The sequence below is a fragment of the Lathamus discolor genome, chromosome 5, assembly GCF_037157495.1.
Source record: "Lathamus discolor isolate bLatDis1 chromosome 5, bLatDis1.hap1, whole genome shotgun sequence".
Lineage (NCBI taxonomy): Eukaryota > Metazoa > Chordata > Aves > Psittaciformes > Psittacidae > Lathamus > Lathamus discolor.
Window position 1 is genome coordinate 26,623,903 of NC_088888.1, and position 25,526 is coordinate 26,649,428.

Sequence of the window (25,526 nt, forward strand, 5' to 3'; positions counted from 1 at the left end):
ACAGGTACGAGGTCTTGGAAATTCAGGGCCAGGTGAATGGAGATGGTGAGGCAAATCTATCTAGTGAGTCACCCAGGGCTAGTCACTCACCCACATACCTCAGAACTTCCCCAACCAAGAAGAAAAGAAGAGTAATTGTGGTGGGTGACTCCCTTCTGAGGGGAACAGAAGGGCCCATTTGTCGACCGGATCCACCCCACAGGGAGGTCTGCTGCCTGCCTGGGGCTCGGATTAGAGATGTTAAAAAGAAGCTCTCTGAACTGGTGCAGCCGTCTGACTACTACCCACTGCTGGTTTTTCAGGTTGGCAGTGACGAAATTATTACGAGGAACGTAAGGGCAATGAAGAGAGACTACAGGGCCCTGGGACGGCTGGTTAAAGGGTCTGGAGCGCAAGTGGTGTTTGCCTCCATACCTGTTGCAAGCGAGGGTGAAGGGATATATAAGAAGACTCTGCAGGTTAATGTATGGCTACGTGACTGGTGCCAAAGGCAGGGGTTTGGGTTTTTCAGTCACGGGCTGCTGTATGGGACACCTGGTTTGCTGGTGACAGGCGGGATACACCAGTCCCAGAGAAAAAAAAGGGTTTTGGGGCAGGAGTTAGCAGGGCTTATTGACAGGGCTTTAAACTAGTTATGAAGGGGGGAGGGGATTTAACTGGGCCTGTTGGGGACAAGCCCAAGAGGAACATGTTAGGGATTGAAGGATGGAGGGCTAAGGAGGACTATCAATCTCTTGTTTCACTTGTGGGAAAGGATAGCTCTTTAGACCCTGTCCCGCAGGGGAAAAAGGGTACTAGGACTGGCTCCCTGAAATGCCTGTACACCAATGCACGCAGCATGGGGAATAAACAGGAGGAGTTAGAAGTCTGTGTGTGGGCTAAAGGTTATGATCTAGTGGCGATTACAGAGACATGGTGGGACAGTTCACATGACTGGAATGTGGTCATGGATGGCTATGTCCTTTTTAGGAAAGATAGGTCAGCAAAGCGAGGTGGTGGAGTTGCTCTTTACGTGAGAGAGCAACTAGAATGTATTGAGTTCTGCCCGGGGTCGGATGAGGAGCAAGTGGAATGTCTGTGGGTACGAATCAAGGGGCTGACTGGCACGGGTGATACAGTTGTGGGGGTCTATTACAGCCCTCCTGATCAGGACGAAGGAGTTGATGAGGCTTTCTACAGGCAACTGGAAGTAGCCTCGCGACTACATGCCTTAGTCGTCGTGGGGGACTTTAATTACCCCGATATTTGCTGGAAGACTCACACAGCCAGTCATTCACAGTCTAGGAGGTTCCTCGAGTGCATTGATGATAATTTCTTAATGCAAATGGTGGACGTACCAACTAGGGGAGCAGCGCTGCTAGATTTAGTACTCGCCAACAAGGAGGGTTTGGTCGAAGTGGTGACGGTCAATGGCAGCCTTGGCTGCAGTGACCATGAGATAGTGGAGTTTAGGATCCTGTGTGGGAGGAATAGAATACCTAGCAAAGCCACAGTTCTGGATTTCCGAAGGGCCAACTTTGGCCTCTTCAGTCAACTGCTAAGGGAAGTCTCATGGGAAAGTGTACTAGGCGGTAAAGGGGCTCAAGATAGTTGGTTAGCATTCAAGGACCGCTTCTTCCAAGCTCAGGATCGGAGCGTCCCAATGAGTAGGAAATCAAGTAAGGGATCTAGGAGACCGGCGTGGTTAAACAAGGAGCTGCTGGGCAAACTCAAGTGGAAAAGGAGAATCTATGGATTATGTAAGGAGGGGCTGGCCGCTTGGGAGGAATATAGGACAGTTGTTAGAGGATGTAGGGAGGCAATTAGGACAGCTAAGGCCTCCTTGGAACTCAATCTTGCTAGTCGGGTTAAAGACAATAGAAAGGGCTTCTTCAAATACATAGCAAATAAAACTAAAACAAGAGGCAATATAGGCCCACTGCTGAACGAAGTGGGTACCCTGGAGACAGAGGATATAAAGAAGGCAGAGGTGCTGAATGCCTTCTTTGCCTCTGCCTTTACTCCTGCAGACTCTCCCCGAGGGCCCCGGATTTCTATAGCCCCAGAAGGAGTCAGGACAAAGGAGGAGTTTGCTTTGGTAGATGAGGATTGGGTTAGGGATCAGCTATGCAAACTGGACATCTGTAAATCGATGGGTCCGGATGGAATGCACCCACGGGTGCTGAGGGAGCTGGCGGAGGTCATTGCTAGGCCACTTTCCATCATCTTTGGTAAGTCGTGGGAAACGGGCGAGGTGCCTGAGGATTGGCGGATGGCAAAGGTCACACCAATCTATAAGAAGGGCAAGAAGGAGGACCCGGGTAATTATAGACCGGTCAGCCTTACCTCCATCCCTGGAAAGATGATGGAACAACTTATTCTTGACTCCATCACTAGGCATATCAAGGATGAGGGGGTCATTAAGAACAGCCAACATGGTTTTATGAGGGGGAAGTCATGTATGACCAACCTTATAGCCTTCTATGAGGAAGTGACTAGGTGGAGGGATGATGGTAGAGCGGTAGATGTAGTTTTTCTTGATTTCAGTAAGGCATTTGATACTGTCTCCCACAGCATCCTCATAGATAAGCTAAGGAAGTGTGGGCTTGACGATCAAGTAGTGAGGTGGATCGAGAACTGGTTGAAAGGAAGAAGGCAGAGAGTTGTGGTCAATGGCGCAGAATCTAGCTGGAGGTCTGTGACTAGTGGAGTTCCTCAGGGGTCGGTGCTGGGACCGGTGCTGTTTAATATTTTCATCAATGACCTGGATGAGGGAACTGAGTGCACCCTCAGCAAGTTTGCTGATGACACAAAACTGGGAGGAGTGGCTGACACACCAGAGGACTGTGCTGCCATTCAGCGAGACCTGGACAGGCTGGAGAGTTGGGCGGGGAGAAACTTGATGAAATTTAACAAGGGCAAGTGTAGAGTCTTGCATCTGGGGAAGAACAACCCCATGTACCAGTACAGGTTGGGGGTTGACCTGCTGGAAAGTAGTGAACGGGAAAGGGACCTGGGGGTCCTGGTGGATAGGAGGATGACCATGAGCCAGCAATGTGCTCTTGTGGCCAAGAAGGCAAATGGCATCTTAGGGTGCATTAGAAAGGGAGTGGTTAGTAGGTCAAGAGAGGTTCTCCTCCCCCTCTACTCAGCCTTGGTGAGGCCGCATCTGGAATATTGCGTCCAATTCTGGGCCCCTCTGTTCAAGAAGGACAGGGAATTGCTTGAAGGAGTCCAGCGCAGAGCCACAAAGATGATTAAGGGAGTGGAACATCTCCCTTATGAGGAGAGGCTGAGGGAGCTGGGTCTCTTTAGCTTGCAAAAGAGGAGACTGAGGGGTGACCTCATCAATGTTTACAAATATGTAAAGGGTAGGTGTCAGGATGATGGAGCTAGGCTTTTTTCAGTGATATCCAGTGATAGGACAAGGGGCAATGGGTGTAAACTGGAACATAGGAAGTTCCACGTTAACATCAGGAAGAACTTCTTTACTGTAAGAGTGACAGAGCACTGGAACAGGTTGCCCAGGGGGGTTGTGGAGTCTCCTACACTGGAGATATTCAAGGCCCGCCTGGACAAGTTCCTGTGTGATGTACTGTAGGTTACCCTGCTCTTGCAGGGGGGTTGGACTAGATGATCTTTTTAGGTCCCTTCCAACCCTTGGGATTCTGTGGCAACAAGTCTTTGCCCCAAAGACTCCATTTGTCATGGCCATAGCAATTTAACCATAAAGTTTAATCTTGCACAAGAATAAGTCAGGTTTCACAGGTAAAAATACTAAAACTTTTTAGACTGCTTCCTCCACACATAAAGATAAAATAGTAGGACTTTCCAAGATTGTAGGTGGATGTATTTGGGATCATTATCCTCCAAAATTCCAGAAACATTAAAAGGAACAACCAGGATAATTTCCTTTGAGCAGCCTCCTATCTATCACATCAGGTCAAACTGGGTTTTGTAATAAAATGGTCAGCACTGCCATCATGTAAGGGTATAGGATGAGTTCAGGGGCTTTTGTTGCTACATAAGATAGCCTTAATCAGCACAAGAAAGACTCAGCAATGGGAAAATATGGTTAAAATACTCTTCCATTGCTCAGGGGAACTCTACCATTGGAAATCAGCTCAAGCAAAACAAGAAAGGAACTGAAGGTTTAGAGCTGGCCTTACGTGACAAAACATCAGAAAAAATGTCAAGGAGACAATCAAGAGTGAGGTGTCAGGCTTTGGTATAATGCTTTTGACTGGCAATGTTTTTTTTGGAAGAGAGGTTAAATATACAATTTTCTATCTGTACTTCAGAAAAGCATTAGATTTAGTGCCACATGAGATTGGTATGAGGGATTAGTGTGGCAGAGCAGGGACTTAAAGGGATCTTGCTAAAAAGCAAAAGGGCTGGAAGGGGATTAGTTATGGGCTTTTCTCAGGCTCAGTCTTGGGACTGATATTGCTCACTATATTCACTAGCAACCTTACAGAAGCAATCCTGCCACAACCCACATGCTTTTGTTTCTCAAGCAAATACTTGTATAAACAAATTATCTTTACTGTGTGCACCAAAACTCAGCAAAATTTCCCTTCAGGAAACTTAAAAAGAGAGCAGTACTTGAAATTTTGTTCCAATCACTACCTAAACATCTATCAGTTGTTCTGGGAGAAATTAGAAATAACATGGCTAGCATGTTTATATAGAACAGAAGGAAATTGCAACAAACTCTCAACTATCCAAAGTCTTCAAGACTAAAGTTAAATGAACATTAACAGTTAAGAAACAACTAAAAGCATTTAGAATTAAAACTGAAAAAAACAGATTTAGATCTTAAAAGCTGACACATTTTCACAAGTTTAAAAAAAAAGTGTTCATGATTATTTATAAGTGAAGTACAGGTCCTAATGTTATTAAACAAGTGCCTGAAAACTGAGGTTTATGGTAAAAATGTCAACAGAATTTTAATGTAATTGAACAATCCTAGTCACTACAATGATAAATTCATCCAACTGTCACGTCATTTCACAGACAACAGCTTTCAAGCACATATATTTTGTTTTGACACTTACAGACAAATAGGAAAACAGATAAAAATGCAGATAGAATTGTATCAGACAGAGGATGCTAAAACAAGCTATTCAGATCTATGAAAATAGTAAAGCTGTGGAATCTCCAGCTGTTCTGCAGCACATAAGCACTGCAGATAAAAAATTGCAGACCAAGTTCAGTTGACTTATTTCTTACACATCATGTGAACAAAGGAAAAGTGAACAGTTAATCCCCCACTATCTTCTTATTTTTCCCTTATTGTTCCAAACTGTACACATCAACTTCACAGGTAAGCCTGAATCACTAATTCATCACCAGAAAAATGACTGAAAAGAACTGTTATGACATTTATATAAATAAAATCATTTTATTGTGAACATATATGAAGAGTAGGAATAGAAGATATGGAAGAAGTTGTTAAAGTCAAAGATTTGCCTTATATCTTAAACTGAATGACAAATCATGTGTTAAAGACAATTATCTCTTTTTCATCCCCTGTATTTACTTATAACTTTTAAGCTGACTCGACCATTTCCTTTTCCCACAGAATAAATGAAACACATTTTTCCTACCACTTCGCAAAATAGTTAAGTAATCAGAAACTCAGGGGTATGTTTTTTCTGGCAAATGTGGCTGTTGACACAAGGAGTTAAGTTATTGTAAGTGCACAGACAGAGTATTATGGGACAAGTTCTCATATCTCAGACCCAGGACTGTGAGGATTTTGAGGTATATCTCCTGGCTATCATATTCTGTTTAAAACCACAAAGTTCCAGAAGCATTAACCCATGCACTGGTATGATGATATATATTTGATGCAGACTATGATTAGGCAAAGACAGGCAGTTGCTTTCTTGTTGAGCAATTTGGAGTATATGTTTCCTTTACTCCAGGAGCTGAAAATACAGACTCAGTGAAGTTCAAGTGATGCACACAGACAATATCTAATCCAGAAGTGCTGGTACATATTATGGACTTAGCCCATTAAAATTTTTTAATAGTTGAATTGGCAGAGCAAGTTAACAACATAAGTGCTTTTCATTATGTAGCTCCGCAGTTCTGATCCTTAGTAGGTACCCTTAATCCAGACTTAATATATCTGGGAAAGACAGTCTTGGGACTATATCCCACAGAATTTACAGTGATCTTAGGCAAATTGAATTCTAGCCAAAAACCCTGCAACAGCACTTTTCTCCATCAAACGTGTTGTTTCATTTCTATCCCACCTAGACTTTGAGGAAGTCAGAATGGAATTTTCGATCAGTGCAAAAAAACCACAAAAAAACTCACAGTTCTTCCCCAAACCCTAAGTCTCCTATCCATCCACCCTCTCTCTATCCCAACTGCCAGCTGTATAGGTTTTGCTTGCTAGGAAATGTTCTGTAAAAGGCTTGGTTTTCACTTATTTCTCAACATGACAAAACCATATCTTAAACCTTTCTGACTTTTTGTCAAAAAATTGCTGGTTTAGAATATCCCCCAATTTCAAGTCCTGCCATGCTGCACATATAGTAACCAGCTACTACTATGTCCAGCACATTTGGGTTCAGAGCAGAACTGAACTATTAGGTGCACAAAATAGATGGAAACTGTTCAAAGCTGATCAGTGAAGAATTCCCATTACTCTGGGAAGTCCCCTGTGCCAGACTGGGAGACCCAATTTTGCCATCCTGCTGCACAGCTAGTCTGCAGGAGAAAAGACCAGAGCAGAATAAAAGTAAGAACCCTTGCACATCTGCATGGAAGCAATGTACATTTATGGAGGTGCCCTGGCAACACGAACTTGGTGGGCTATGGACAGTTCCTGCGACTGCTTCCAACCTGCTCCACTTCAGACCACAGTGCAGATTGGCAGGGTAGCCCTGGTATTGTCTGACTTGAGCCATATCAGAAGATTTGTCTGTTGGAAACAATTTACCCTTCATACGCAAATTTAAAAGTTTCCAATGTAGAGCAGCTCCTAAGGTTTAGTGATATTTCAGATTATGCATCTCAAATACCCTTGTATAAAATGAACTACTCTTCTGTTAAAAATAAATTGGCCATATACACACCACTTAGAGTAGTTTAGTAGCTGCGTAATTTACATAATTTTAAGTTATATAGCCAATAAAGTACAATTTATGGTACTTTTCTGTTATATTTGAATTTGTAATAAAAAGGCCTTAGGCTTTAACTAGTATAAAATCAAGTAATTCAGTTGTTACTTTTGAAAATGGTATAATTATAATAAGAAAAATCAAACTACTAAGTGTTTTCAATAGGTGTTTAGGATACAGTAAAGTAGATCTTTAAAATCTCTGTTCACTTGATTACAAATGAACAGAATGTTTCATTAATACAGACATATTAAGAATCCATGTACTGTTGTCTGGAGGGAGAAACATTTTTTTATGGTTTAATGCAAGTGTGAAATTTTGGCTACAATATCTCAAGCAGTATGTTTTTAAAAGAAATTGATGTGGCCCAGGTCCGGGAAAAATTTGATGTCTGAAAGCCTGATTTTGCTTTTCTTAGGCTCCTGGATGTATAGGTCCAGAGCAGAATCAAGAACTGGTACAAGCAGCAAGTAGCAAGTCTTTTTGTATGATATACATCCTTGGCATCTCTTCTTAACTCTCTCACTTCCACGGTTGGGCACAGCTTAGCCAAGGATTTTCGTAATGGCAGTTCTGGTAACACTCCTGATTTCCATCCAAGTTTATGTCTTTATAAACAATAAAAATAAAATAAAAATAAAAATCAGTGAGTGCTCTGTACTACCTCCAGCCTCAATAGACACACAAGAGAAGCCTAGCAGAAAAGTCAGTCTCTCAGCCAGCCATATCTGTCAGTACAATTTACGTGAGCAGAGGATGCCAATGAATGAGGCAGAGGGCAGGGGTCCCAAAGACAAAGGCTCTCACGATTTGGGCAGACACAGCTCTCCTCGCTGAACTGAGAATTTCCCTTAGATAGCTGGATCCACAGAAGTTTAAAACCATGTGATTTACACGCTGAATTTGGGCATTACCCAGATTTCCAGCTCAACCAATTACTTAGCTTGTATTTGTTACTTCAGGTTTCAGTCTTTTCACCACTTCTTTGAAATTCTATTATATCCACACATCAAAAACATGTAAAATAGTTCTTCCTCTCTCTGTAAATAAACACTGTTCTATTTTGCTGGTAAGCCCTTGCAAAGATGTAAGCTCCTGCAGCATAGCTGTTTTCCTAGAGGGGGTGAAACCAACCACCCCCCAAACATGTTTGAAAGCTCAGAGGGAAAGCAGGGAGGTTATGCACATAGCAACAATCTAAGAGTTCAGTCTATTTTATTTATTTATTTTTAAGTAAGAAGGGTTTATTACTGCTGCACTGACACAGGGATTTTTATTCATTTGTAAGCCACTGCTCAGCAGTAGCGATTAATTCTATTGCATATGCAGTCTGCTGTGAAGTACATTCTGAAGGGGTTTCTAAAAACAGTCTAGCTAATTTTCCTAGCAAAATCTTGGAACAGCCCTGCCAAAACACCCAGAAATAAAGCAATCTTGTTCAGACAGGTCTTAAATATTTGTTCCCTCACTCTGAAGTAATCTTTTCAGCCACATTGTTACATTTGGATTGTGCAGATGAACACAGGTCACAGATGCTTTAGGGTTTCAATACTGGAGAGTTCACCAATGAAATTTGCTGTCAGGTCACAGAATCCCAAGGGTTGGAAGGGAACTAAAAAGATCATCTAGTCCAACCCCCCTGCAAGAGCAGGGTAACCTACAGTACATCACACAGGAACTTGTCCAGGCGGGCCTTGAATATCTCCAGTGTAGGAGACTCCACAACCCCCCTGGGCAACCTGTTCCAGTGCTCTGTCACTCTTACAGTAAAGAAGTTCTTCCTGATGTTAACGTGGAACTTCCTATGTTCCAGTTTACACCCATTGCCCCTTGTCCTATCACTGGATATCACTGAAAAAAGCCTAGCTCCATCATCCTGACACCTACCCTTCACATATTTGTAAACATTGATGAGGTCACCCCTCAGTCTCCTCTTCTCCAAGCTAAAGAGACCCAGCTCCCTCAGCCTCTCCTCATAAGGGAGATGTTCCACTCCCTTAATCATCTTTGTGGCTCTGCGCTGGACTCCTTCAAGCAATTCCCTGTCCTTCTTGAACAGAGGGGCCCAGAACTGGACGCAATATTCCAGATGCGGCCTCACCAAGGCTGAGTAGAGGGGGAGGAGAACCTCTCTTGACCTACTAACCACTCCCTTTCTAATGCACCCTAAGATGCCATTTGCCTTCTTGGCCACAAGAGCACATTGCTGGCTCATGGTCATCCTCCTATCCACCAGGACCCCCAGGTCCCTTTCCCCTTCGCTACTTTCCAGCAGGTCAACCCCCAACCTGTACTGGTACATGGGGTTGTTCTTCCCCAGATGCAAGACTCTACACTTGCCCTTGTTAAATTTCATCAAGTTTCTCCCCGCCCAACTCTCCAGCCTGTCCAGGTCTCGCTGAATGGCAGCACAGTCCTCTGGTGTGTCAGCCACTCCTCCCAGTTTTGTGTCATCAGCAAACTTGCTGAGGGTGCACTCAGTTCCCTCATCCAGGTCATTGATGAAAATATTAAACAGCACCGGTCCCAGCACCGACCCCTGAGGAACTCCACTAGTCACAGACCTCCAGCTAGATTCTGCGCCATTGACCACAACTCTCTGCCTTCTTCCTTTCAACCAGTTCTCGATCCACCTCACTACTTGATCGTCAAGCCCACACTTCCTTAGCTTATCTATGAGGATGCTGTGGGAGACAGTATCAAATGCCTTACTGAAATCAAGAAAAACTACATCTACCGCTCTACCATCATCCCTCCACCTAGTCACTTCCTCATAGAAGGCTATAAGGTTGGTCATACATGACTTCCCCCTCATAAAACCATGTTGGCTGTTCTTAATGACCCCCTCATCCTTGATATGCCTAGTGATGGAGTCAAGAATAAGTTGTTCCATCATCTTTCCAGGGATGGAGGTAAGGCTGACCGGTCTATAATTACCCGGGTCCTCCTTCTTGCCCTTCTTATAGATTGGTGTGACCTTTGCCATCCGCCAATCCTCAGGCACCTCGCCCATTTCCCACGACTTACCAAAGATGATGGAAAGTGGCCTAGCAATGACCTCCGCCAGCTCCCTCAGCACCCATGGGTGCATTCCATCCGGACCCATCGATTTACAGATGTCTAGTTTGCATAGCTGATCCCTAACCCAATCCTCATCTACCAAAGCAAACTCCTCCTTTGTCCTGACTCCTTCTGGGGCTATAGAAATCCGGGGCCCTCGGGGAGAGTCTGCAGGAGTAAAGACAGAGGCAAAGAAGGCATTCAGCACCTCTGCCTTCTTTATATCCTCTGTCTCCAGGGTACCCACTTCGTTCAGCAGTGGGCCTATATTGCCTCTTGTTTTAGTTTTATTTGCTATGTATTTGAAGAAGCCCTTTCTATTGTCTTTAACCCGACTAGCAAGATTGAGTTCCAAGGAGGCCTTAGCTGTCCTAATTGCCTCCCTACATCCTCTAACAGCTGTCCTATATTCCTCCCAAGCGGCCAGCCCCTCCTTCCATAATCCATAGATTCTCCTTTTCCACTTGAGTTTGCCCAGCAGCTCCTTGTTTAACCACGCCGGTCTCCTAGATCCCTTACTTGACTTCCTACTCATTGGGACGCTCCGATCCTGAGCTTGGAAGAAGCAGTGCTGTTTACAGCTCTAACTGTAATGATGTAATTCTAATTTGGAAAAAGATATTAATCTATAAAGTTAATTGCTTTCTTGTTAGCAAGCCTTATCCTAGTTCAAAGGCTGCTTATAAAATAGTAGTATAGGCTGAAATTAAGATTCATTGTCAACTACAGATTCATTTACCCAAGCAAAATGTACAGCCAGGACTAATGAGTTTATTTTCCAAATTTCCTTCTGCAGCACCAAAGGAACACAAAGTGTGCATTCCCTTTGCATCCAAGCATCCCAATGACCATGAACGTTTCATTTCCCAAGGAGAACTTGCTCTCAGTAGATCAAAGCTAGAAATATTATGAACCATGGCAAGAGATCAAGAGAAAGGCACCATTAGTGTCTCTAGTCTGGTACCATGTAATAGCAGAAAGTTTATTAGTTAAATATCCAAGCCATCCCAATTGGTCTACTGTAATCAGTAGGACTAGTCATAGCAGTTTTAATGAGCTTTATGAGCTTAAGATGCAAAATCAGGTCATATTCAAACTGTTCAAAACAGCAAAAGTCTGATTTGTGAATTTATTTGAAAAATTTTATGCCATATAGAAAGCATAACGGAGAAGAAAATGCATGTGGGTGACAAGGGGCAGCAGAGACTGACAACTGGTAAGCAGATGTTCTCTGTCGCGACACAGAGAATTAGGAACTAAGCCTCATCTTTGGAGACTATGCCTCACAAGAAATATCATGTGACTTTTCTGAGCAATTCTGCTGTGTCCCTAAGGCTTACAGAGATAAAATTACAAATTAGGAGGGCCTAGATATTATCTTAGTAGTGGCTAAACAAGTACAGACTGAATGGTATTGTGTTAGGCTGATATCCACATAATTAGCCTCCTAAAAATAAACGCTCTTTTCTTGCTCTGCACTACACTTCATCTTTTCCTCTTCAAGAGGTACAAAGAAAGTTTAATCATCCTAAATGCTGAAGAGGCTGAGAGCAAAGATTCTCAAGTACTGAAGAGCCCTCTGTGGAGAAACACTACAGAGCAGACTAACCTCTTCACAGTTCAGGAGCATCTCTTCAATAATGCAGCACAATTAATGCTCACCATTCTTAACCTCAGTAATCTGACAAGTGAAACTTACACCTTTTACCTTCACAGCTTCTTTTTTCGTCCACTGTAGAGCATTTGCACTTCTTACTGCAAAATAATGCCAGTACTTCATCCAAGCTGCAGAGCAACTTGCAGAGAATTTGTAAGGGAGAGAGAAAATAAATCCTCTTTCAAGTTCTCAGCCAGGGCCAAAAAAGTCCACAGAAGGGAAAAGAGAGAGGAAGGAGAGAGGAATGAAGAAAGCAATCTCCAAGGCAGATACCCATAGGTCACCAGGCATCATCTTTATAAAGAAAAGAATCCTGGTAATTACTGACACTTGTTTCTCTACAAGTTGTGATGTACCACCTTAACTGCCAAAGTAGACATTTTCACTGGACATCTCTGACAGCTCCAAAGAGAATTTGCCATGTAATGCACAGAAGAAATTTGCTTGAGAAAGACAGAAGTTGACAGCAATCAAGGGCACGTGATATCCACTTACTATCCCTTACCTATCTGCCCTCGTCTTTGGGATAAACAGTACCACTGAGGATATCTTCGGTCTCCCAGTTAGTTGGGCAGAGAAGTGAAGAAGCATGAACCACAACCTCCATGAACTTTAAAGAGTACTTTTGAGAAGAATACAGAAAATTTTATCTTCATTTTTTTCACAGCTGCACTCACCTTATAGCTAAGGCAGTCCTTTACGAGGTCTCTTCTCTGACCTGCGTGGTGCATTCAAGGACAATCTGGGAATTTAACATCGGTCCACAGTCAGTAGGCACAGAAAACACCCTACCCACAAAACCACAGTGAAGAAAAAAGAGCTTTTTAACAAATAGCAGCTACCTGTGTCTCATTAAAACAAGTAAGAACTTTTATTTAATTAGTTTAAGACACTGACTATTTAGGGTGCATGTGAGACTACATTGGACATCTCTCCACAAAGCAGTAATCACTTCCTCTCCCCCTTGCCACTCTAGCTTAATAGTTCAGCAAAACCGATACATCAGCCTCCTAATCAAAGTCTCCAAGCAAACAAGGTCTATTGAGCTTCTCATATCGCTTCTTACACTGACTTTTAACTTGCATGCCTGGACATTCCCAATTAAAGTCTCACTTGCCTTTCTCAAATCCAATTTTAGTCTGTATCATGACTGTCCATCTCTAACAGAGATAGGAGGTTCTGCTCAGTGCTAGAGAACTGCCAATATGTAGGAAAGAAGAAGAAATGTAACCTAAGAATGAAAGAACATTTGATAAAGAAAAATCAGTAAGAGGTCAGGACCTCAAAAACCACACCATGTGCTCTCCAGAAACAGAAGTGTTCACATTGTAGTTATGTTGTGCAGAACAAGCATAACCTTCTGCTGTCTCTTCATCTGTGCATAAGCACACGTTTGTAGTCTAAGAGCAAAACTCCAACACACAGCAAAAACCTATTTCCCTTCTGTTAAGGCCAAAAGCACTTTCAGCCCCTCATACTTTACCTCCCTTATGATTACCTGAGCTTTGGATTCTATTTCCCCAAACCTTCACTTTATACAAGTGGAGTATCATACTGTTAATTTATGTCTTTATTAACTCACTTTGTCCTTCTCCTCCTACTATCAGTGATGCATGCAATTCATAATAATTTGATATTATCTGTTAATGTCATTAGTGTGTACTTACACCCACTCTGAGATAATTAGTGAAGATAACTTACCGAAAACATTAAGACACAAGGAACACACACAAAACATATACATCAGTGACTGAGAGGAAAAAAGGCCAAGTCTGCTCCAGGGCCAGGTTTCATCACAGTAATTATTATTGTAACCATTACATCATCTCCTCTTATTCTAACAGGGAAGTTATATAAGTTTATGCATCTGATAAAGCCTCACTATGGAGAAATCAACATTTATTGCCAATCTCTGAGGAAGTTTTTGGTCTGAGTATTCAGTTCTCCATCAGATATCCACCTTGATTTAAATTAATGAATCAAAAGTCACTTTAAGGCATTGTATCAAGTGCTGCACTAAAATCCAAACACATAATAGCTACAATATATCATTCCTTGCCTCCATTTCAGCTTCCATTTTTACAGTTTTACCTAGGAGTATAACTTAGTTTGCTTTACAATGTTAGTTCTTCATAAGAGACACTGCTGATCATTAATAGCTCCATTATTCTCTGGAATACATTTGTTTATGAAATGTCTGTAAGCTCAGGAAAGACAGTTCATTTCACTGTTAGTGTATGCGCTGCTAGGCTAGGATTTGTATTGATGCATAGTATCACAGAATATAACCTCTGGAGGTCACCTGGCACAACCCCTCACTTCAAATGGCCACTGAGATCAAGTCACAGTCTTGTCAAGGCAAGTTTTAAAAGTTCCAAGACTGGAGGCTGCACAACTTCTCTGGACTCTTGTTCCAGTGTTTGCTCCACTTTCCTGGGAATGAAAAAGTCCCAAACCAAACACCACTTAACTGGATTTTTCCTCATTGCAACTGAAGTCCACTGCCTCTTATCCTACTACTGCATATCCACAAGAAGTTTCTGGTTCTGTCTCCTCCATATCCTCCCATTAGGTAGCTGAAGACAGCCCTAAGGTTTCACTTTTGCCCTCCTTCTCAAGGCTGAAACAGCCCCTGGGTTGGTTCAGCCTCTCCCCATATGCCAAAATCTCCAGACCTCTGACCAGCTTGGTGGCCTGCACCAGACTTGCTCGAGTTTGATGTCTTTCTTATATTACACACCTGCAAGCACTACTACAAATGTAGTCTCAAGTGCCAGAGGGGAAAAACCATCTTCCTCAGCCTGCTACTGATACTTGCTATACAGCATCCCATGAGGTGCCTAGTCACCTTAAATCATTTCTGCCTCATATTCAGCTCCCTGTCCACCAGCCACAATAAGTCACATATGATCTCAAAAATTATGTGGTTTCCCCTGTTTCAAGCAAAAAGCAAACATTAGCTATCTACAGTCAGTTTCCACAGGGTCACAAGTGGTCATGCAGGTCAAAGTCAAGCAAAGGTTTTGCATGCCCAGAGAAAAAAAAAAAAACTGTTCCTTTCTCTCTTGTTGCCTCTCACCTGCAGAGCAGTCTCTTCAACCTCATGTTCCTCTTTCTCAAATTGACCTACAAACTGCTTTAGCTTTAGGTTTTACCCCTGTTATTATTTTTTTCTAGCAGCTATTTCTGCCTGCTGAGCAGGGATGAGGAAGTTAATAAGGCCCCTTGTTAACCCTTTCCAGATTTTGCAGCTGTGGGAGATAGATACAGCCAATTACTGCTAAATAGGCTGCGTGCAATTTCCCCCAGCTGACCCACTGGATATACTCAGTGGGTCAGCTGGGTGAATTCCTAACATGCAATTCATGCATTCATTCAGTGTTTAAGAAGAACTACAAAGCATTAGAGCCTGTAAACACAGACTGAACAAAGTTTCTATCCCTCTATCTAGAAAGGTTGACTTTTAAAGAAATATTTGACACTATTTTTCATAACCATAGCTGGCTCAAGGCATAGGCTCTTACTCCACTCCATCTCCTCTAAAACCTAAAAAAACCCAACTTTTCCAGATTCTCAAATTTTTACTGATAACTGCTAGTTTCCTGAAGCCCTTCAAATCACCAACTCAGGTGACCTACCCACCATTGGATCCTCCATGCTTGACCTTATCTCTATAGCCCTATTAACATTCCCCAGATTCACCTCATCACAAAAATCCACATCAACTCTTTCCCATTCTTCCCCTCTCTACTACACTTACAGCCATGGGAAAACTGTGCTAACAAGCCACAACAATTCACACCTGAAAATAGCACCAGCAAGCAAAGAGTGGAGAAGAAAGCCTTCCCTTCAAAGGGAGGCTTTTGTTTATCGAGACACATAAAACCCAGATGTCCAGGAAAGACATATTAACCTGTGCAGAGGTGCAATACCTGTTGGTACCTAGGCTTTTTCATTTGGATACCCACTGCATTCCTCATTGTAAGCATATGTGTAGGCACCTTGAGACTCCTGATGTACCTTGAATAAGAGCCACTGGGAGAAAGGAAGGTGTAGAAAGAAGATGAAGTCGTGCAACTGCACGAAAGCCCCCAGTCCAGAAAGGGAGTGGTGGCAGGCTACACCGATGGACAACAGGCTAAGGCAAAAAAGTGTGTTCATAAACACAACAGGTCAGAGTTGGTAGTAATCTCCCTTCTATTGTCTGGAGCTATTTCTGAAGGGACTACTGGATATACAGTTTTGGTTTTCTTATATGCAGTCTTACCTCTAAACCACCATTAAATATTAGCCTATCCCTAATTCCTGATCCTACTGTTTTTATAATACTTTATTATTTTATTACAAAAATTATGAAGATTATCAGCAGATACCTCCTTTCCTTTTTTACTTTTTATGAGTCAAACAGTCTTAAAAAGGGTTCTCTACACAATCTCACACACCTTAAAAGACATGTGGGAGCTTCTCGGGCTTCACACAATTGTTTTGTGGTCCACCAGGGAGAACGCATGAATGAATTAATTCCCAATGGCATAATGTTCATGCTCCCAGCCCAAAAGAGGTCTGAGATATAGTACTTTAAAACTGTGATCTTTTTTGGAAGGAAATGTTGCACTGAGTTACTTAAAAGATATTATTTACTGTTACCTGTGTTCAAGGTGACTAAGGAGCCTAGTTTTCATACAGTGGCCCCAGATCGATATACTTTTGCCCCCAGTATATGACTATCTTTAAAAAAAACTTTTCACACATAGCATATATAGAATACATGATGTGTGATGTGACGGAAAGCTTTTATGGTTACTTGTCAGGATCTACATGACTAAATCCTTTGGGTCTTTACCCACTTTTAGGTATGTAATAAGACTATTCCCACAGTTACACTGAACAAACCTTTATCAGGCAACCTTTGATATCAATGGGACTACAGTCACAGCCAACCACAAAATTCTCGTGAGACAGTTGCTCTGTATTAGTCACTTTTTCTTTGCATTTTTACATTCAGTCGCAACTTTTGAGTACTTAGTTTTTCTATTCTCAGTTATTGAATTAGTTCTAGTTTGTATGTATGGAGAGAAGGACAAATACAATTGTCACTCTCAAAACAATAAATGTATCAGCTACACAGGTAAACAGATGGTACTAACTTCATATCTTTAGAAGAAATAAATGAAGTTGCCCTTTTAACAGGATATCTGCAACAAAAATATTACTATACAAGGGAAGCATCTTCAGTTACAAATTCTTACTTCAACAATTCCATTATTAGAGTACATCCACTTATTATTTGACACTTATGTTACTAACTTTCCTTTTATCAGATGGAATATTCACACCCTCAGCATACCAGCCTAAACAAACTCCATTTGTTTTCTCTTACGTGACAGCAGTAAAACTTTGTGATATTTCCCTTTATAAATCTTGCTGACCTCTTTGAGGAATGAAGAAAAAAAATAAGTACGTGCCTGAAAATAAAACTTGCATCCAATCCAACAAATTCTTTATTCTTTATTTTTATTCATGTCTCTAACCTTTTGTGTTAAGGTCAGGAAGATTATCTTTACTTGCTTCTGTTGGGCATTTGCCACAGATTTCTATCAGAATTCTAACCACTACATAAACTACCTATCACAAGATCCATTCATATATTATGTAGTCAAAATTTCATTTTCCAAATGGTTTTAGCCATAAGCGTCTTTAAAAAATGTTATCCACTACCAGTACATAAAAATGCCATTTTGTGCAATACAACAAATGTGTATAACGAATTGTGAGCAGTGAAGAGGGAATAATAAAATACTCATTTTCTCTTAAACAACTCAAACATTGTGCTTTTCTACCCATCAGTGCACTCAATTTAAGTAAATTCAGCTCAAAACCCAATCTCTAAAGTCCTAGTTATGATAAGAAGCTTCTTAACCACATTTAGCCTGCAACCCAATCTCTATCCATTCTCTAAAGAAAAGCAGCCTTTTGACAGCCATTTTTAAAAATTAAAAAACAGGTCAAATTCATTGGGCAATCTTTCTAGCTAGACCAGATATGGAATTGCTTCAAAAGCATTCATATCCTCCTGTGCTTTTCAGGCTGTGCCTTTAGAACAAGAGCTCTCACCACACTGTGCAGGCAGGCTATGAGAATCATGCAGGCTATGTACCTTGCAAAGACCATCAGTAAATTTATATGGTTCATATAAGCAAAAACTGAGCCATACACAAAAGCAGCTAATGGTATCATGGGAGGAGTAGCAGGTTTTGGCAAAGGCCTCCCTCCACACGTACACTACAGATTTTTTTCCAGACTCATGCAGCCACCATCAATAGGTGACTTCCAAACTTCTGTTTTCTACAGTTTCTCCTTCTAACAGCTTTACCATTGCCCTATATATGCTTTCGGATGGGCTGCTTTTTCACTCCTTCCAAATGATGATACTCAACTGCAAGAATGCAGAAGGGCTAACTCACTCCATTTTAGGCTGACTTTATTAAGAGATTGTTCAATTCAGGAAGGAGTTCTGTTGAGCTGTTTTAAACAGCACAGACACTTCAAGAGCAAGTGTCAAGCTGACATAATTGCCTGTACCATTAGGTAAGTTAAAGAATGCACCACTTCAGTACCAGTATAAATTCCCAGCTGGGATAGCATCCTCTCTAAAATAATATTAGACAGAGAAAACAAAGACTGTAACTGTAGCTCCTTCCATCTTCACTATAAGGGCCTCTCATAATACATTTTTTTTTGACATCCTGGTAAGCTTCATTCTGCTCCCCTACTGTTTCACACTCCATTACAGCTTTGCTGTAACACCTTCTGATCACAGCCTATATACTTGAAGGATTTTGCTGCTCTTCTTAGTCCTGAAAGGCAAGGTTGACCTAATCATGCACTGCCCCTCCAATTAGCAAAAAAGCATCAAATGAAGATATTCGCAGTGTGAACCTTATACTTTGCATTATATAGTTGATATAAAAGTCCATTCAGCCACTTATTCACTTAAACCTAAAAAGATTTTTTTCCTTTTTGTTCCTCTTCACACCATTAGCTCAAAAATTTAAAGAGAAATGCACATTAAGTCAGACCACGAGCTTCAAAACATTAGCATGCTCTTTTTCATCACAGGATTTCTTGTCTGTTTTCCAGGTGAAAGATTACAACACTCAATAAGAGATGAAGGGATGAATAAGAAGATTAAAGACAGCAGTACTACAGCCTCCTGGTCTTATACCTTGATCTGCTTTAACATGAATCTCGGGACCACGGATTCCAAGACTCAGCTGAGGAACCAGATAGTACAACGTAGCAAACAAAACACAATCTCAAGCAACCTCCCCGAAGTGGAAATCTTATGCTAAGGACAGATTACATGAAGTAGAAAATTACTAGAAAAACTGATCTTTGCTGTCAGCACTGGTGTTAGAGAAAGCTCAGTAAAACAGAATATAGCTTAAGGCAATCACCAGACAATGAAAATATCACCAAGTTTCTAAAATGTTTTCCCTAGTGGCCTACACTTAAAAATAGACTCTGTAAGCACAAATTCGAGACCCAGACTAAGTCTCCTAACTTTTCTTCAGGCGCCACCTGAAGTCTTGAGACTAACATTGGAATACCAGAGCTGCATAAAGCCTGCTGTAGGATGTATTATGGTCGAGAACAAAGTACGAGCTGCAGACTAAGAAGCAAATACAAACCTGTACCCAAATACAAGACTTCACTGGCTACATCTATATTACTGAGAAATTCAGTACAACAGAAACAAACTAGTATACAGAAACATTCAGTGCTAAGACAGTTTTCAACAGTTTTTGAGGACTCCACGCACAAAGTAGCCCAGGCGCTGGTTCAGCACATATCAATTAAGCATAGAAAAGCATGTGGGGTACTCTGAGAGAGCAATATTGGGGTGACCACTATCCAGTCTTACTCTTCAGAGTTATTTGACCTTTTTCTTAGTTGCCTTTTCTCTAAGGCACACAGGTACCCCATCTTGTCTTCCAGCTGCCAAGCCCCATCTCTTTTTGCAAGCCTATCTACATCAACCTACTTTCTAGCTTTCAACTCATCTCATCTTATCTTTAGTGTGACTTGTCTTCTACTTGCCAAAATCTCCTCCTCCAGATACCAAACAGTTAACCACATCCATCACATCTACTTCCTTTAACCTCCACTGCATTCAGCTTCTCTTTGGAAGCTATACACTGGATTTAATTAATGTATGATGATGAAGCTACAAAATTTGCCTCCACAAATATTGACTACCCAGTAAAACAATTGCAAAGCAATGAAAAGAATCAGCTACCAATGAAATGTATTTACACACTAGGGAATCCATGCAACTGGAAGCTGGAAAAACATGGTGCCAGTTTTTCTGTAGTTGTTTCCCTTAGAACCAACTCAGTGCAATGCATTCAAGTACCCTACAGACTGGAGTACTGATGTGCAACATCTTCCAGCTGCTACTACCTGTCAACTTACTCAGTGTTATGAAATATAACTTTCTATTAGCATGAGTTTTCCGCTAGCACGCACTTCTGTTCATGCTGCCTTCCCACTCTCCTATGGCAAATGAATAGGACAGGTTTAATTTTCAGTTTCTGTAGGTGTTTTAAAACTACAGTTAAGTTGGCTGAGATCTTGTGAGAATGAACATATAATGGGCACATATATGGTTCTGACAATGTGTAAATTGAGAAAATGCTTGGAGAGATCAGTCTTGCTACTTTATGAACAAGGCTGTTCTCAAAACTTCCATTAATACAATGCTCTAGACTCATTTGTTTTCTGCAGTACATGAAACCAAAATGGAACTACAAAAATTTTGGTTGTAGTCAGTTTAATACAAAGATGGTATGGGGAAAAAAAAAAATATCACCAAAAAAACCCATAAGTTTTTAAAGTCAAAAAAGTAACCTGTTACTCCAGACACAGCACTATCACCTTCTTTCTTACTGTCAAAAATTCAGCTATGAAGCATTCATAAATACTTTTTAAATTTTATACACAAAACTGATGAAACAGAAGCTTAGGACTCAATTCAGACACCACTCGCTGGAGTGAAGACTCTGTCTCTTTGTTAAAACCAGACTTATGCACATACTGAAGATTTCTACTGGCTAGAATACATATTCATATTTAGGATACATTAAAACTAGAGGAATTTCTTTTCCTGATCACATAAGCATTCTTTAGCATTAAAGAGGTTTCATTATATTTTTCCCCATTAACATTTTTAGTTCTCACAAGGCTTTGATGTATTTAATATTTGCCAACCAGAAACATAAATAACAGAGAATCAATACTTTGTTGAATACTGCACCATGTTGTGGAAATTATATTGAAATTCATCCATGCTATCTTATTCTTCCATATATGCAACCTCAGTTACAGAGCCAACCTTTGCCTTCATCTAAATGAAAGTCTCCAAGTCTTTCTGGATCCTGGTTAACTCTTCTGAATTAAACAGTAAGAACAGATGAAAACATAGAAAGATGATGATGGAAGCAATAAGGCAGTAAAGTAACTGCCTTTGCCAGATGTTTAAGATGTATTTATTTTCGCATGCTTCTTATGGCATGTGCACCTAAGCATTCAAACCAATTCTTCTGAAGGATTAAACAGAGATAGAGAACCTATCTCCACAATTACTACGCCAAAAGGCGACTTAAGTATAGGTTTTACCTCACTTTTCTCTGATGCTAGCTGAAAGAGATGGTGAATGATTTCTTCATTTCACATGCTGGATGAAAGGGAGCACAGCAAGACTGAAAGGGAAGTAATACATAATGCTTCCAAGGCTATTGAAGAATAGCCTGCACATGCTGTATTTTGAATGGTACAGCCAAGCAGCTCTACTGGCATGCAGTTGTTCAGCATTAATCAAGGTTTGTGGTGAAGTGTATGAAGCTACCAAAACAAGTTATCTTTATATCTCCAGAGACTGTATGCACATGCTCAGGCCACCAGCCATTTTGTTTGCAGAGAGTGCTTCTTACAACAAAGCTGGTGATGCGTATAGCCTTCTCTTCACTGCCTCCTCTCAGAGAGATTTGCCTTTCCACTTCCTCTACCTGCTTTTCCTTAATTAAAAAATAATTTAATTTAGAGCCCAAGTTGGTAGCTATCTTCTGCACATCTTGTAGATGCTCTTTGTGTATATGAAAACAGTAAGGCTACAAGCCAGCATGAACCTAGAAGTTTATAAACCTCAAGCCACAGAACTTCTCCTTGTTTCATGCCTCACACTGTTCAATTCATAATACCTATATGCCCAGGGAAGTAAAACAGTGGTGGAGATACATAAACTAAAACTGGGAGCTGTTATCTAATACATTCAACGAAAAGCCACAGCTATGAATATAAGTGGTCTTACCTTCTCCCACAGAGGCTACCCCTGCAGCTGTCCTCTACCAAAGCCTTGCCACATACGCTCGAAAGGCTCTAAAGGCAAATGACAGCAAATATTTGAAATGTGCTGGAATGATTCATTTTGTAGGGAAACTTTTCAGTGTTTGTTAATGAGCTCATTAAAGAGGGCACAGAAGTCCTATGAATGCAAAAGGAAAGACATTCATGTAACATGAAAATTCCTTCCTCTGAGAACTCTGATTCTACTGAAAGCTTGTTTGTATTCAGCATGAGGGATTTTTATCCTCTGGCTATACTAAACCTTCTTTTCAAGGTCAACTTGCTTTCCCGACAATAACTAATTAAACATCACAATGTCATAGTGAGGTAAGCAAAAATTATCATCTCCATACTGCAGAGTAGGACACGGAAGCACAAAGCAACTTTTCCCATATTCACATAGGGAGTCATCAGGGAACACAAACTATACATCCTCAGCTCCATCAGCTGCAAGACCACACTCAATATTACAGTCATGAATACTATTACATTCATTTCACCCATGAAACATTGAATTATTACGGTATTTTTAATAATCTGTTTCTTTTTCTTGATCTCTACCACTTGATTTCTAAACTCATTACTGTCAAGTAGGATATTTTTAATTTAAAGATGTTCTATGAGAAAAATATTAATTTGATTCTTTATTGTCTGAAAGGGCCCATGTACCTCTCCAGACTTATTTCCATGTTTGGAAATGGCAAGATTTCTTTCCTGTTCTTTATGTCCAATAGTGTTCATGAATACTGTGGCTTTTCCTTTCAGGAGAAAATCTAATAGAGCCAACTTACTAATCTGTTTTTTGTGAAATCCCTGGTAGCTTCATATTTTGTCTTAAAATTTGAGAGGACTGGAGGATTCAAGAGTTGCTAGATGAGATTTACAGCATCTTGTGGAAGGGAGTTCCTTGTGGAACTCTTAAATCTTAAATCTGACGCTGTTTTAATCTGATGTTCATTCTTACAAAAGACAAAGTGAGCAGGCTTACTTCCTCCATGTCCACCATAATTAGATAGACTTCTATCTGATCTTATCTTTAATTTCTTTCTCTAGGCAGAAGGAATTCTTATCTATTTAACTACTCCTTTAACAAAGCCAGTACTCATAGATCTGAGTATTCTTAAGAAGCTAAATATTCTCTTATGGAAAAAGCCAATGCTTGTGAGACTTTGTTGAGGGACAGTTTCCAGTCTGTCCTGGTCATGCTTGATCTTCAGGCAGGAATCTGAAAGGGAGTAGGTAATCTTATACAAGACATCTGTGCATGTTTCAAAGTTGATAGGTTATGCCAGCCTTAACTTCTACTGGCCTAGCAACAACCCCTCAACAGCTACAAATGTGGTGTAAGCAGTTTCTCTGGGGACAAAGGGGCAAGAGTATACTGTTATAAAATTCTAGTCCTTTCTTCCCAGTAAGTTGTGGTTCATTTAGGCAAAGTGGACATTACTTTCAGTCTCTACCCAGGAAATATCTAATGTCATGTTATGGTTCCACGAAAGGAACTGAAAGGAAAATGCTTAGCACACTGTTAAGCTGTCCCACAAGTGTCAACACATTAGACTTCCTTTTTTCTTAAGGAATTTCCCTAATTTGCAAAGAACAAACATTCTCTCTTATTATTCTTTTTTGCATTCATTTATAAGTTCTGGGGATAGACTTTGAACAGGTACAATAAATCTAGTTGTTTCAGATCATATTTCCAAGTACAAAATTGATATGTGTTTTCAAAGCCATTCTGCCCCATCAGTGTCCAAATCTATTTCATAAGTGAGAAATCTCACACCTGCAAAATGTAACTGCCTATTTCCCAAATTGCTGACAGATATTCAACTGTACTGAGAACATGTATATGTGAATTGAGTCTGCCAGAACCCAAAACGTGCTATTTCAGTAAATTCCATTAATTGATTCAAAACACACTGGAAACTTCAATTTTTCTGAACCTTTTCAAAATAAGTTGTTGCTGTAAAAACCCACTTATGGACTTAAAGCTGCCTCCCACAAAGGAGGGCAGAAGCCAGCAGCTTAATTCAGAAAGGCTGATCATCCACAGAATACTAGCTTTTCCTATGCACTAAGGGGACTCCATAGATATATTGAGGGCAGATAGAAAGGATACAGCTGGACAGAAGTTGGTTTCCATCCCACAAGAAATCTTGGCATCTTTTAATGCCAGCTAAACAAGCCTCGAATGTGAAAATCCCAAAAAAAAGTATTCCAAATTCTCTCCAAAGGTACAGAATCTGTGTTTCAGTGAAGTGAAGACAAGAGGTTATACATAAATGAGCCCTGTGTCTGGTTCACATCAGCACGCTCCATAGGACACATTTTTGTATCCTTCATATGGAAACAGAAAGCCTGGTACTACTGTTTGGACCACCAGAGAGAGGAAAAATTTTATCAATGCATGCATATATATATATTTATCAATGCATGTATATATATATATCAATGCATATATATACATCTGATGGGAGGGAATGAAGAAGAATGAGCCAGACTCTTGTCAGTACTGCCCACTGCCAGAACAAGAGGCAATGGGCACACACTGAAACATGTGGAGTTCCATCTGAACAGAATAAAACACTTTTTATACTGTGTAGGTGGTCAAACACTTGAACAAGTTACCCATAGAGGTTGAGAGGTCTCCATCTGCAAATATATTCTAAAGTCAATTAGGCACTCTCATAGGCAACACATGGTAGCTGACCCTGCTTCAACATGCAAGCTGGTCTAGACTATCTTCAGGGGTCCCTTCCAATCTCAACCATTCTATAATGAAAAGACAGGAAAGCAAGATGCCTCTGCTGGTTTGCTCAACTGCGTAGAAGCCAGATCCAAACTCAGTCCCCATCCCTGATGATGTTCACTTTCCACTTTGAGCTAATCAAAGATCTCAGTGGTAGGACAGACCCAGGACTCAGTCTGATTCGAATACCCTTGCTGCAAAGCAGGACCACAGAGCCCTGAGTCAGGACAGCTCAGTTACAGCTCACCTGCATGTGTCTATAAAAGATCATTGGAATACTCCCATAAAGGAAACCAGCCAGGAAAAACTCCTTTTCCCCTCCACTTTCTGTTTTCTGTTGCAGTCAGAGGGCTTGTTTAGGACCGGAAGAAAAGGTGGGGTTTTGTTTTTTTCATATATTTGCCAGTAGAGCCAACAAGCCCTGCTACACTCCCCTAGGAGTTGCACTGAGAAGGTGCTCCTGGATCAAGACTTGTCAATTCAAAGGCTATCTGCCCAGCCAGCTGTGGCTTCCTCAGTGGTCTCTGCTACTGCAGAGCTT

General features: G+C 41.0%; 1 long non-coding RNA gene across 1 annotated transcript; it reads right to left on the minus strand.

The window, feature by feature from the left end:
- Nucleotides 1–4,984: 4,984 nt before the first annotated feature.
- Nucleotides 4,985–15,060, minus strand: LOC136014267 (uncharacterized). Its single transcript, XR_010612594.1, has 3 exons — nt 14,912–15,060; nt 12,510–12,574; nt 4,985–7,723 (listed from the first exon to the last, which is right to left on the minus strand). It is a non-coding gene; the product is annotated as an uncharacterized LOC136014267 (long non-coding RNA).
- Between the last annotated feature and the right edge of the window lie 10,466 nt (nt 15,061–25,526).